This window comes from Lissotriton helveticus, chromosome 11, assembly GCF_964261635.1.
Source record: "Lissotriton helveticus chromosome 11, aLisHel1.1, whole genome shotgun sequence".
In the NCBI taxonomy this organism is placed as follows: domain Eukaryota; kingdom Metazoa; phylum Chordata; class Amphibia; order Caudata; family Salamandridae; genus Lissotriton; species Lissotriton helveticus.
Window position 1 is genome coordinate 207,139,063 of NC_136072.1, and position 5,895 is coordinate 207,144,957.

General features: G+C 42.6%; 1 pseudogene; it reads left to right on the top strand.

The window, feature by feature from the left end:
- Positions 1-1,577: 1,577 nt before the first annotated feature.
- On the top strand, positions 1,578-1,712 carry LOC144793552 (U1 spliceosomal RNA; annotated as a pseudogene).
- Positions 1,713-5,895: the final 4,183 nt, after the last annotated feature.

Consider the following 5,895-nt stretch of genomic DNA (forward strand, 5'->3'; position numbering starts at 1 on the left):
TCCAGACACCGGGCGACGCGAAGAACGAGGTCAAGTGTTCGCTGTACATGGACGATGTCACCCTTTTCTGCGCTGATGCGGAATCAGTCAAAGCCCTGCTGGAGGCATGCACAGACTTCGGCAAGGCATCAGGGGCGAAAATCAACATGGACAATTCACAGGCCAAACTCTTCGGGCGATGGGACCTCTGCAACAAGCCTCTCCCCTTCCCCATCGAGGCAGGACTGATGAAGATCCTAGGCGTCTGGTTTGGTGTACCAGGGGCAGCAGCGAAGAGCTGGAACGAACGCTTGGCCAAGGTGAAGCAGAAACTGGGCCTCTGGAGCCTGAGAAACCTGAGCATTGAAGGGAAGGCTCTGGTGCTCAGGAACAACGCCCTGCCCGTGCTACAGTATGTGACACAGGCCTGGCCATTCCTGGCCAATGTAGCACGGGCCATCAACAGCATGGTGTTCCATTTCGTCTGGCACTCGAAGATGGACAGGGTGAAGCGGTCGGTCATGCACAAGGATCCCCGCAAAGGGGGGAAGGCAGTCCCTGACATCTCGACGATCCTCAGGGCCTTCTTTGTGTGTGGCTGCGTCCGGATAACCCTGTTAAATGTAAACAAGGACCACTCCGCCTACAAGGTGTTCCGCTTTTTCCTCCTCCAGGTGTGGAGACGGCTGGGATGGGATAAGTGGGAGAAAGCTGTGACCTTCAACTGGGACCTCCTATGGTACTACAGGGAGGTGGAAAAGTTTGTGGGAGAATTTGGGCTGAACTGTGTCACTCCTTGCCTTTGGAAGCCCAAGACAATCCGCAAACTGATCAGGACCAGGGACACCACCGAACCAGTGAGCAACCTGCCACCAGCAACAGCAACGCGTGTGTGGGGGAATGTATCCTCCCCAAGTCTGACCAACAGACACAAGGACATAGCATAGATGACTGGGAAGGGGGGCCTGCCAGTGTGGTCCTTAATGCACAGCAGTGGTCTGTGCCCACACAGGAACTGCCCAAGGGGCTGCCCCACAGAAGAATCTGCACACCATCTCTTCTGGACCTGCCCCTTTGCCCAGAGACTAAGGGCTGCCTTAGGACAAGAACTGCGAGCCCTCACCCCCTATGAGAACATTACTGAACAGTCCATGCTGAACAGGCTGTTTCCAGGGACACACGCAGAGGAAGCTATCCAGGGGTGCTGGCGGCTCACCTGCTGTGTTAAGGACATTCTCCTGTTCGCCAGGACCCGCCTGGTGACCAATGGAGAGGTGGTGAACAGAGAAGGGTGCCATAGGATGATGCTCAGCCAGCTTAGAGACTATGCAGCCATGTACAAGAAGGAAAGTGAGAAGGAGGAAGATCTGTAACACAACCCTCCTTCCCCACTGTACTCTTTAAAGGGGCGGCCCCATTAAAACCGTAAACGATATCTGCAAACATTTCTGAACCCCAAACTGATGACATGTAAAGGTTTAAATGCATTGATTGAAAAGTTAAAGTGGACTGCCTTCCCTAAGGGGAGGTACCACTTCCTTAAAAACTATGTATCGCAAACTTTTAAGCACTTAATAAAACGCTGCCCCCCCCCCCCCAAAAAAAGGTGGTTCTCCCAGGGGGAGGCTCATCCATTGCACTTCGGATGTGCTGAACCCTGAGATGTCCCCAAATGCGGGATACTCGACTGCATAATTTCTGGTCGTGGGGGACTGCGTTCGAGCTTTCCCCTGATCACTCTGATTTCAAGAAAGACAAAAAGGGAAAAAAATAAAAAGGAGTCTGGAGCACCCTTTGACGTTTCTTGTGGTCCGTCCAGGGTGCTGTAAGCTGGCTGGAATGGGAAGTGGGCGAGGGCCAATTACATATGCAAATTTACAAGCCTGGGGGATGCTGGGTTAGGGCTTAGAAACCTGCCTCTGGAAGAAAAAAAAAATAGTGATGTTTCCCTTGCACTTCGTGTGCCAGTGAAACTGCTTTCTTGAATTTTTGAAAGACGTTTCCAGGAGGAAATATGCATCTGCATAGTAAGTTAATGTGAGATGTTTGATCATTTAAATGCTCTAAGGTATTAGGATATTTAATATCGATGGAGATAAAACATTACGAGTTGAAAGTCAGGTATAAACAGGACTCACAATAAGCGACTTTGATCTCGCACTTGTCACTTTCTAAATCTGAAGCATCCTCCTGCTTTGCAGAGAAGTAAGACGACAGAAGAAAGAGAGAAGCCTTTCATGATCCCAAGAGAAGAAGGGTGAAATGAGGAGAAGGAGCGCTGGGCTTTCTAGAGCAGAAAGATGAAATGAGGAGACTGGTTACAAGAAGGGTGAAATGAGGAGAAGGAGCGCTGGGCTTTCTAGAGCAGGAAGATGAAATGAGGAGACGGGTTACAAGAAGGGTGAAATGAGGAGAAGGTGCGCTGGGCTTTCTAGAGCAGAAGAATGAAATGAGGAGACAAGTTACAAGAAGGGTGAAATGAGGAGAAGGTGAGCTGGACTTTCTAGAGCAGAAGGATGAAATGTGGAGAAGGCACACTGGGCTTTGTAGAGCAGGAGGGTGAAATGTGGAGGCGGATTACAAGAAGGATGAAATGAGGAGACGGCTTACTTTCTTCACGAGAGGGGCAGAGGACTCTAGAAGGAACAAAGCAGCCTCCACGTGTCCCCTCTGTTACGTTAACCCTAAGCGCATATGTAAGAGGGACCTTTCTCTGGTCAAAGAGTGTTTTTTAAGAATGAACCGCTGTGATAGAGAGGGAAATGAGCTGTGTAAGCCTAGTGTGTGTAAGTACATAGTGTTAAAAACTGTACCAACCAACGAACCTTATCTTCTAGGGCTTAAAAGCATCCATGATCGTTTTCTATCGACCCGGTTTCAGCTCAACCTCTTCCATTACCTCTTGGCAGACACTCGTGGCTCCCAGAGAGGCCAGTGCCTCATGCCCTGTGGCTGCAACGGTGAGTCGCCTCAGGACATGATGCACCTTATAATGTTTTGCAGTTTTAATGCTGTCCCTAGAAAGTTATTTATTATTCCCATTCTCAAAAAAGTGGGTTTTAGGAGGGTGAGACCAGCTCGTCTCTAATGACACTGTTTTGCATACGCTTAACATTTTTCGGGTCGCTGTTAGGCTCAGGTACTTCTGTACTGTAATTCATTAATTTTTATCTTGTGTTCTGATTAACTTGGACATATTATTTTTGTCAATCTGTAACTTGGAAGATGTTTTATCATTTTATGTATGACTTTTATGGTTTTCTTTTATAATACCGAATAAAGTTTGTTGAGAATAATCACTACGGGATTCATTTACAGGGTAGCATGATATCCCTCACAATAACTCCAGGAGTCACAGTCTATAAAATGTACATGTTTGGTTCCCCCTACTTCCAACCTAAAATATAACCCCAATCACCTGCCCAAACCTCTCCCTGCTGATGCCAATGTGGGCCTCCGTCAACCCGCAGACCATATTTTTGGCCCCTTTCAAAGCGCCCCTACAATAAAAATGCTGCAGTTGTAAATACATATCAACTACCATTTGTTATGTTTGAAACATTTTATTGAATAATAAGACCTAATAAACATAAGCTGATTATTAAAGCAAAACAAAACATCAGTTGCTATACACATAAGAGATAAAAGTTGTACATAAAAATCAACATACTGTAACACAGCAAAGTTATGTAGAGCACAATTCTTAATTTCGGGCAATCTTTAAAGTTCAACAATCGAAACGTTCATAAAGAACAGGAAAGGAAAGAAGGAAGGTGGGATACAGTGATTTCATTAACGTAATGCTTCCTACATTTAGAAAAACAAATACTAATTATTTTCCTTAAGCGATAAAGTCAGCACATTAAAATACTAAGAAATATATTGAACAATGAGCATTTCATAGGTAATTAGAATTCAATTTGAATATTTTAACTTCCTCAGCATTATTTGACTCATGATTACAACCTGAATGCTTTCTGGAAAGGAACCGCCTCATGGGGCTCAAAATCATATATTTTGCAACAATAGGATTCAAATGATAAACTTGAATTTCAATTCAAGTTATTGATTTAGGCCTTTTTGGAGATCAACAATTTAAAATATATACAAAATGCACACGATTTTGCAAAATTGTCACCTAAACTTTAATTCAAAACACCTTTTGATTAAACACTTCCCATTCCAGCAAGCATCATAGGACCACTTGTTGTTATCTTCCTAATTGGTGATAATTTTTCGGATGGCAACAACAATAAATATGTTTAGAAGTTTACCTCCGAAAAGCAAAAACATGCCATTTCCGAATCATGGTGCACAATAAAATGTAGGAACAGAAGGGCATCGTTTGATGTAACCAGGCTTGAAACTAGAATTCCTGAACTTTTGGACATTTAAATGTCGTATTTTAAAAGAGTTCAAACAGACCCAGCACGAACTCCGCGAAAAATAGAAGATGACTGAATTGTACTTAGAGAAAATTTGCTGATAAGTAATCTATTGATGTAAAATAGTGGTCAGGCAATACTTGTGGATCTAATCTATTCAGATTTTAACTCCATAGTTTGTTCAATAAATTGTTGAGCATAATACTTGAAGGTCCATCTCTCAGATGAGTTCTATTACAGTTTTAGTTGCGATAACACTTATAGAGATCATTGATAAATAGATTTTAAAAGCCATGGGTGGAATTGATCCTTGCTCTAAATCTAGATTATTGTCTGCAATAGAAACCAGTACAAACAGATCAAATCTAAAAGGATTGAATATGTTTATTATAGTGGTTTAGAGTACACCCAGAAGACACACATTGTTCCTGAAACTCAGAAAATTTATCAAAAGATTATGATTACATCCTATTTTATGTCCAGAGACTGCTTTAGCTGCTTTCCTATTCAAGTGACAACAAGTGACAACATTTGCAAATATATTTAACAAAACATTAAAGCTGGATGTCAGAAATTCTGTCTTTAAGTATTGTGTAAGAGTTATGTGTGATGGTTTTTATTTGATCTGAAGCAACACTAACACTAAATAGGTACGTACACCGGTTATCATTCAACTAACATTATGAGTAAACTTAATTTGGAGGGAACTGTGAAAAATGGCCTCATGTACCAAGGGTTTTATTGTTTAAAAAATCCACTGGTTCAGTAATTCGCAGATTTGCAAGTGCTAAACCCCTTTTTTAAATGTACTAAGCCCATTTAACAATTCAGAATTTGGAAGGGGAATGTTAATAGTTTCCCTTCTGAATATTTAATACATCCTTAAGGTATGTATTAAGCTTTGAAACCACATGTGGGCTGAAAAACAGTAACAGGAGGTAGTAACCCAAGGGGACATTTGTGAATCTGAAAGTAAAATGGGGTGCATTAAAAAATTGAAGAACAACAAATAACTGTGGGTCTAAAAAGTGAGCTCAAGACATGCTAAATAGTGCTGGCTATGTGTCTGCTACTACAGGAACGTTAGAAGACAGACTGGACAGTTAACCACTGTGAAAAATGTCCATCAGTTACGCGATTTTAGGCACCCAGTACATCATTTGGTCTACTCCACAGTAGTTTCACCACCACTCTATCTCCATAGATGTATATTGGGGATACAGAGTGATGGGTGGATGTCTGGTAAATGAGATTTAATCGTAACTCTGAGCAGTGCACAAAAAAATGAGTGTGAAAAAAATTATAAGTGTAAAATTGGATGGTGCATGCAATTATTACTTTATTCTGGAGTCAAGCACCTCCAAGTTTAAAAACAATAGTGCAAAAAAGTCAGGTGGTTCAAGCAAATACCTTCTGACTGGGCTATCTGGTCGATATGTTTCTGCGGTGCCTGGTCAGTCATTAGACCATCCGCTTCCTCAGGACCCATAAACTTAATTGCTACTGCTAAACAAGTGAATGTGAAAAACAG